Consider the following 8,248-nt stretch of genomic DNA (forward strand, 5'->3'; position numbering starts at 1 on the left):
GGTGTGTATCTGTGTGAGGGAAAGTGTGACTCACTCCTTGAATGCTCGGTGCGTTCCCATTCGACAAGGAGGCAAATGCAGAGACAAGAGGTTCAGAGCCCCGCGGTCTACAGGACTGAGCCACTGCTGTTAAACCAGGAGAGCCATTCCACACTAAGTGTGTGTATGTTTGTGTCTGGAGTGTTTCTCAGCCAAAGCCCCTTTGGTCATTCCCAACCCGTCCCCTATCTGAACACTGATCAGCGAGAGGCACTGACTGATGGACAAATTAGATTTTCTTTACCTACTGTGTGTATTATCCTTTTATTTTTAACATTGACCTTTTTTATTCTTTATTCTTAAAAGCTTAAGCATAAGCATGCAAAATAAACAGTAATACTCTTCTTATTCATATTAAACACAGAGATCATTTACGGATATGAGAGGCATCTACTCTATTTGATGCTCTGTGGTTGAAAAATGCTTCTTGTGTTTTAGAAAACAATAGAACACATGGAGCCACATACGTACTATTTATCTTATCTTCCTCTCTTAGGGGTAAGAACTAATCAGACGACGAAAATTCTAGAAAATGTACAATCTTAACCATCATTCGTTCTAATATTGGGACCTGTACTTTTCCTCCTCACAAGTTTTCAGTGTTTATGGTAGTGACCGCAGACTCAGCCCTAATAAATATATGTTTAAGGATCTGATAAGATACTGATAAGAGCAAAGTGTTTCACTCTCACTCACTTGACTCCTCTTTTTCACCAGTATAATGGCTTTCGGCCAGTGGAAACTCAGATGTGATTGTGGCACGATGACTGATTGGCATCATCCTAAACACTGCATTTTAGTGTCACTACTGGGATGCACATATGTTTATTTAATAATTCACATCATCAAGTCAAGTCACGCTAATCCCAAAACAGATTAAAATGTGACGGGTTGGGCTCCTGGATGGCTCGGTTGGTGGAGCGGGCGCCCATGTGTGGAGGTTTGTGGGCCTGGGTTCGGCTCCGGCCTGCGGCCCTTTGCTGCATGTCATTCCCCCCCTCTTTCTCCCAAATTCATGTCTTAAGCTGTCCTATCAAAATAAAGGCCTAAAAACGCCCAAAAAAATTATATTTGAAAAAGAATATGTGATGGGTTATATGAGGTTTAGGTTTTACCGTTGGGAGCCCAAAATGTACAGCGGACAGTCGGCTGACAGAAACAGCTGCGAGGAAGAGCCGACTGGTAGTATTTGAACTCCAGCTGCCCACTCAGTCATAACATTTCGGGGATGTTCACTAGCGACATTCTGCAATGCATGCTGTGTTTGCATTTGTCAAGCAAGCAAAAACAATGGCTTACAGTAGGCGTACGCATACTCACTCCACACACTGGGCCCCTCTGTCAGCGTTTGAGCAGCTCTGGTATATGCAGACACTCACAATTAGACAGCCTTCACCGCAACTGTTAGTGCCCCCAATGTGGCGACACTTCGAATGGAAAACATAAACCACAAGAGCAGACTGGAGAGCAGCTACCCTTTCCTTCCAGCCTCTGTTTCTCCGTGGACATGCAGGTAGTTCAAGAATGAAAAGTGGATAATTGTAAAAGCAGGGCATCGCTGGAGAAAAGTCACGCATATCCTCACACATTCATCAAATCTCTCCTCAGTAAATGCAAGATGGAAATAGCGTTCAGTAAAGAGCACAAACAGTGACTTTTTATTTTTTTTGCACAATCTTGCAGAGTCACCCTTCTGCTGCAGCGGATGCAAACTAGCTTAGCTACAATCCAGCAGAGCACAGCAATGACACTACACAGCTCTTACAGGACCATCAATCAGCACTTAAGACAGAAGGTGAACGCAAAAATGGAGAGGTGTACGTAATCTAGCAAGTGCTACTAAAACTTAAATTTTACTTGTTTATTTGTTTGATGTTAAGCCCAGCAAAGGGTTTCTTTTTGCTGTTTTCTTACACCATGGTCTCACAAGATTGATGAACACGATTTAGCCGTCATTGGCTGAAAGAGCTGGGTAGAAAAAAAGGCCCATGCCACTACTTTAATCAGGTCAAGCACTCAAAATATCTTACACCATGGGTTTGTCATTAGTGAGCCAAGCAGCAGCGATTAAAAGCATGCCAGAGCGCTGCAGCCTAAGTGATCATGCTAATACTCTGTGTGAACTATTTTTCTCAGAGGCCAGACGAGCAAAGAGCATATATGAAACAGGAGATCAATATTCACAATCACGTTAATGTTATGTAGGAGGAGACCGAAGACTACACACACTGCCTTTGGCTCTCTCTGGCTACATTAGGATGAAGATGCATTGATAGACTATGAAAATCGCTTTCTTTGTGTTAAAAAATAGTAATATATCCCCGGTTATGATATAGCAAACATGTAAGCCAACAGTTGCCTATTTACATATAGCATTTAAAGTTGTGTTTCGGTCCATTGGACAAATAGAAGACCAATACCCACTCTCCGTTTAACTCTGTTTTGGTCTCGGTATAATACAGTGTTTATCAGAGCTTTTTGGAAATGAGGTTGAAGAAAATAGTAAGACTGAAGCAAAACAGTCAGTTGTGGACTTTCTAACCAAAACAATGAGCTCAAAGACACTAAAGTCACACACGTTGAATACTACAACTTTAAGAGAAAAGCTGTTAGCTGCTATAACCAGTATTTTTACTTTACTGTTTAAATTCATTTTAGTGTTTAATTTACTGTTTATCAGACCAAAAATTAGGTAAATTAGCTAGCTAGCATACGTCGGGGTCCTTCTGCCTCACTCCCCGCTGCTAGGAGACCACTTCGGCAGGAGGAGAACGGGGGGAAGTCCCAGAGACAGACCCGTAGTTAGCGGTGATAGCAACTCAAATTCAGCCTACAGCAGGGGTCACAGCGGCAGGGCTGGGTCTAACGGCATCAACAGTTTCATTTTAAGTTTCAAGTTCAGCAAGGAGTCGGGGTGGTACAGGATCCACAAATGGAATGTTGTGGACATAGACTAGAGCCGGACAATATATTGTTTTATAATCGTCATCGCAATATCAACTGGTGCAATAAACACATCGCGAAAGGCTGTGACACATCACGAAAGACACTCAGAGATTTTTTGGGGTTACTTGAAAGAAAATATCAGCAGACATAACTACAATTCTTTGTTAGTGGTGCAATTTTTTTATTCAATTCAATGTTCAATTTCTTCAATATAAGCATGTTTGAAAGGATTTCCTTTAATTAGTTTGAAATTCAACAAGCAATGTGTTGTATTTTGGCAGAATACTGAAAGCAACCGAAAGGCAGAACTGAGTGCATTTGAATATATATCTGTTTATTCATTGCAAGTAATATCGTTATCGTGATCTTCAGCTAAGTTAGCGCATATCGCAAATGTTTTACTCATAGCAGCCCTAATTGTTTGTGTAAATAGCTGACTGTCTCTACATGGCTAGACACAGACAGCTGGGACATTTTCCTGTTTCATCCTGCTTTTATGTAATTTTTTTCCCTGATTTTACTGCATGTTATCAGAGCGGATTTTACAGTAAGTTGTATTCTTGTTCCTTGATATAAAGCACTTTGGATACCTTCTGGTTGGTGTACCGTAAAAGGCTATAAAAATAAATGTTGAGTGACTGATTATATGGAAATGCGGTTTCCTCCCCTGCAATAACAGCAGCCAATAGAGTTAAATGGTGTGAGTAGCACTACGGTCAACAGTTCAGAGGAGGCAGATGGGAGAATGAAAAACAACAAGCAGGAGCTATTGGCGATTTTGCACAAATAAATCTCTGAAGTTAACGGTTGCATGTGCTGTGAGACCACTGCTGCAGTGTTATACTATTAGCGATCAATAGTTCTAGGATTATCACAGGGAAAAAAAGACAGAATTAAAGATTTTCCCACCATGTGCACTTCTGAGCGAACACCATTCTGTGAAAACTATTGCCAAGTCACCATGGCGACGGTCAGTCCGCCACTTGTGTGGAACGTGAGCAGGAGGAGAGCTGCCATTGGCTGAGAACGCTGAGGATCAGGATGGAGGAGCCTGCAGCTGACAAGATGGTGACAAAAGTGACCTGCTCTAAAGGACAGCACTGGAAAAAAGGCCACTTCAAAAAGGAGACAACGATGAAAACAAGGTGTTTTTTTTGCATGTAGTAAGTAAATACATCTGCCAATGGAACAAGTGAAAATTCACTTGGTAATATTTTTTTTTAAATGAGATATGATCTTCAAACAAGATGACCCATCTTTTCCGAATACCACAGCGGCTTTAAAGCATTACGAGATGTCAAAAAGCTTGTTTCATCTGAGATACAACTCAAAACAAGATGTTTTCAAGACTTACTTATATCTTTCCTTGCACAAGATATTTAGGATGCATCGACTGGAAAAACGTCCCTATACCTCACTGAAATATTACTTGTTAGGGGTTTGTGTTTTGTGTTTAGTGTTATTAGATATTTAGACTAGAAATTAGATGAATAGACTTGGGAAGATTATGCTTTTTTGCAGCGAGTCAACAACACAGTGCTTTGTGCACTCTACCATCACTGCAATAAGCAAGATAGCAATAATACTCAATGGATTCATGCTCCTGTGAATGCATTGTGTTCCTTGTAGTCTGGCTCAATGGATATACACTGCTGGGATGAAGCCCGATATTTTTTTTTGCCCTATCCCAAAATATATGCGGTGCAGCCAGACCCTACTGCAGCACTGACACTGACACTGTGCTGTGGAGACATGTATAATGCGGGACTACGTTCCTTGTGGCTATGTTTTTGCGATTAATATTCCTTATTGTTCTTATGTGTTTACAGGCAGAAGAAAGAAATATATTTCTATTCACCATCAAAATGATCAATCATAAATAAGATAGAAAATGCATTTCCTGCAGAAAACGCGTGTGAATGCTGAATAGCTAAATTGCTAAAGCTAAACTGGATTAAGAGCTTAAATCCGTAAGAAGACATTGAAGTAGTGAGAATAGTTGGAAAAGTGGGAATGGTTTTCATAAGTATGAATTTAATTGACAAGTTGAATAATACAACTAATGTAAAAAAGATGTCAGCATTCACACAAGGTTCATATGTACAGACGGATAACTGAACAAAACATAAGGGTCCAGGGCCTGGGGCCAAAAGGACTACAAAGTAACTAAAGAAACATAGGAAAGAGGTACAAAATGATTCCAAAGAGACTTGAAACACTACAAAAAGACACAAAACGACTAGAAAGAGAGACAAAAATGACTACAAAGTGTATTTTTATTCTAGGTGTCTTGCTCCAAGTTTGGAATGGGGTGGGGGGCTTTTTACATGTCTGTGACCAGGGGCCCATTGTCTCAAAATCTGTCTATGTTAGTATTTATTTAAGAGTGCTTGCTTGTATGTGGTGCACTTTGCCGTATGCAAATACTTAACTCTGACAACATGTGAGTATTTTCGGTTACATGAGAAGAAAAGTATGAAACCATCAGAGAGTATTAGCTCTCAAAATAAGGCCTGTGTTTTTGTGCCAAGGTTTTTCAGGAAGATCTGGCAGAATCCCCAACCAAACGTAGCTCTGTGTACACCATTTATTTCCAAGTGTGCACTGTTCTGTTACATGAAGGAATAGGCTTTTATATTAAAGATGTGGAAGGGAAGTGGTAGGAAATTCAATGAACACTGAGCTAACTCCATACAGCCTCCTGGAAATTGGATAAACCGTTAATGTTATTACAGTAATTCAGTGGCAAGATATAAAAAAGAGCTGTGCCTCTGTTATCTGTCAGGTGGGACCTGCGTTCCTGGAAAAAACAGAAATGCTGCAAGGTCAAACTGCAGCCGACTTTCATGCTACAAACACGGATGTCACTTACTTTGGGTTCAACACACAGTGAGCAGTTTCTGCAGAGTCGGGGTTAGTAGTCAGGGACGTTCCCATTCACCATGAAAAGTCAGATTGAATATCTAGTATATCCTGTAATGACACCGGTGGACAACATGGAACTGACGCCCAAAGGCCCTGGGGACATGGGCGCACAGGATGACAAGACGCGCAAAAACATCTGCCGGAGCGCACTGCGCAGCAGCATCCCTCCATCAGCTGTACCAACATAAACAGACACAGCTGAAATAGCTCGAGCCTTGCGGAACCCGCCCGGCTCCTAAAGAAAAAAACAACACCAACAAGCTCCCCACATTTCCTGCACGGCTTCTCCATTCTTAGATTATTTCTATTCTATTTTCTTGATACGCACAACGCTGTATCTCTTCACTTCCCAAGGCTCCGCGAAATGGCAGCTGTGTCGCGGCTAAAGGCGCTGATGAGTTCAATGACAACTACAGGCCTCGCTTACCTGTGCCCCCCTTTTCCTGTAACGCCGTTAGTCCTTTCGTGGTTCCACCGCCTCGGTTTTCATCGTTTCCCTGCGGTTCTCCGCTGCATGGAGCGGCGATCCTGGCTCACACACCCGGGGAGAGGGGAGAGGAGACGAGAGGGGTGCGCTGGGTAGCTGACGCGTGAGGAAGGACGCAAGGGTATACGGATGGAGGCATATGCGTCACGTTACGTCGTTTTTTTTTTGTGTTGGTTGTTTTTTTTAAAGGAAACATACCGCAGGGAAGTTTTGAGTTGGATATTCGACAAGCGTTTTCGGCGTCTACAGTTTCACCCATAGACTAGACTGTATATTAGTTATTAATATAGAGTCAGTCTATGGTTTCACACAGTTTTGGCAGCAAGAGTACCAGCCCTCGATGTAGTCTACTGCATAAACAAAAAATATTTAGGTGAATCATTGGTGGAAAAATAAATAAAAATATCGATTCTGAGGAAAAGAAAAGCTTTTTTTTAAATCGTCACCAAACGATATCATGATACATACTAAACATGAATCGATTTTTTTTTTTTTTTTTTTTTACCACTCCTAATAAAAACCATAGCCAGAAACTCACTCTGATCAGAAATAATTCTGCAGTTTCTTCTGAACTTCTGTCTCCAGTTAATAAAACTCATTTGGACCTAAAAGAACATTTTCTTCCACAAGAGGTAAATATTTAAAAATAAAAACCAAACCAAATTATATGGATTTATTAAGCTTAATTAAAAAAAAGAAAAAAATCATTGTTTGAAAATGTTTGGGAAGGATACTGGTCCTGGCTTGTTAGATTATGTCTTGCCAGCCCATGCAGGCACAAATGTATATATATAGAAATAGAAATGAAAACCCTTTTATTTCTATGTTTATATGACACAATAATAAAAAGGCACAGAGAATGATGCATTTACTCTGCAGTCACTGTGTCACTCACAATGTGCCGTCACACTCGTCCCTGGATGTCTTCTTTTTCTTCTCGATGCTGCTCTCTAGGGGACATATTATGGACTCAGCACTCTGCCGTGGACCATACATGTGGTGAAATATGTGTAAACATGTTCAAAATGAATTACTGACTGCGAGTGACTGGATACAGGCCTCACAAATGTTAGGACACAAAAAATCAAATGAGTAATGTATACTTTATTTACTTACATACTTACTTTATTAGTAAGACATGGTGTTGTGTATTTCTTGGCTTGTGGGATCCTGCAACCAAATGGATGGGTGGGGGCTTTACTACATCTATTCTATAGTACAGATATTACATGTACTGTAGATCAAAGATACTGTTAACTTAACCCTTGTGTTGTCTTCCCGTCAACAATGAAAGAAATTGTCAATTTTTTAAAGTTGTGGGTACTTTTTTTGATGTTTTTTCCAAAGTTATTTGATATTTGTAATGTTGACATTTTCAGCGCTTATTTCGAAGGTCCATTTTTTGTGATAAAAAAACTGAAAACAGGTAAAATTTGCCCCAGGACAACATGCGGGTTAATTCTTCAATGTTTATGACTGTAACACTCAGTCTTTAGCAGCAGAGGTCACTAACACATCACTTTCTCTAAATGGCCTCATCATGTCCACTTGATCAGTGTCCAAAGCATAATTCATAAATAGCTACTTCATTTAACCCTCCTGTTGTCTTCCCGTCAAAATTGAAAATCAACCCTTTTGTTGATGTTTTTTATCAACGTTTTTAACTTTTTCTTACGTTTTACGTTTATTCTTACACTTTTGACATTTTTTGTCAATGTTTGTCACTTTTTTCAATGTTCAACACTACATAACACTAAGGTATTAACTTCAGTTTTACAGTTATTTTTTGAATATATGGTCCATAAACCTCATTTATAGGAAACTATACCTAATGTTTGAGTTAGAAAAGCA

At 40.2% G+C, this 8,248-nt stretch overlaps 1 protein-coding gene across 5 annotated transcripts in view; it reads right to left on the bottom strand.

The window, feature by feature from the left end:
* The window catches only part of snphb (syntaphilin b), a 24,496-nt gene extending 17,974 nt beyond the window's left edge, over positions 1 to 6,522 (bottom strand). For all 5 annotated transcript variants that reach the window (XM_032521053.1, XM_032521052.1, XM_032521051.1 and 2 more), the window contains exon 1: positions 6,338 to 6,522. The gene's annotated coding sequence lies outside the window, so the exon portion shown is untranslated. The remainder of the gene's footprint in view (positions 1 to 6,337) is intronic.
* Positions 6,523 to 8,248: the final 1,726 nt, after the last annotated feature.

This window comes from Etheostoma spectabile, chromosome 7 (assembly GCF_008692095.1).
Source record: "Etheostoma spectabile isolate EspeVRDwgs_2016 chromosome 7, UIUC_Espe_1.0, whole genome shotgun sequence".
NCBI classification, from domain to species: Eukaryota; Metazoa; Chordata; class Actinopteri; order Perciformes; family Percidae; genus Etheostoma; species Etheostoma spectabile.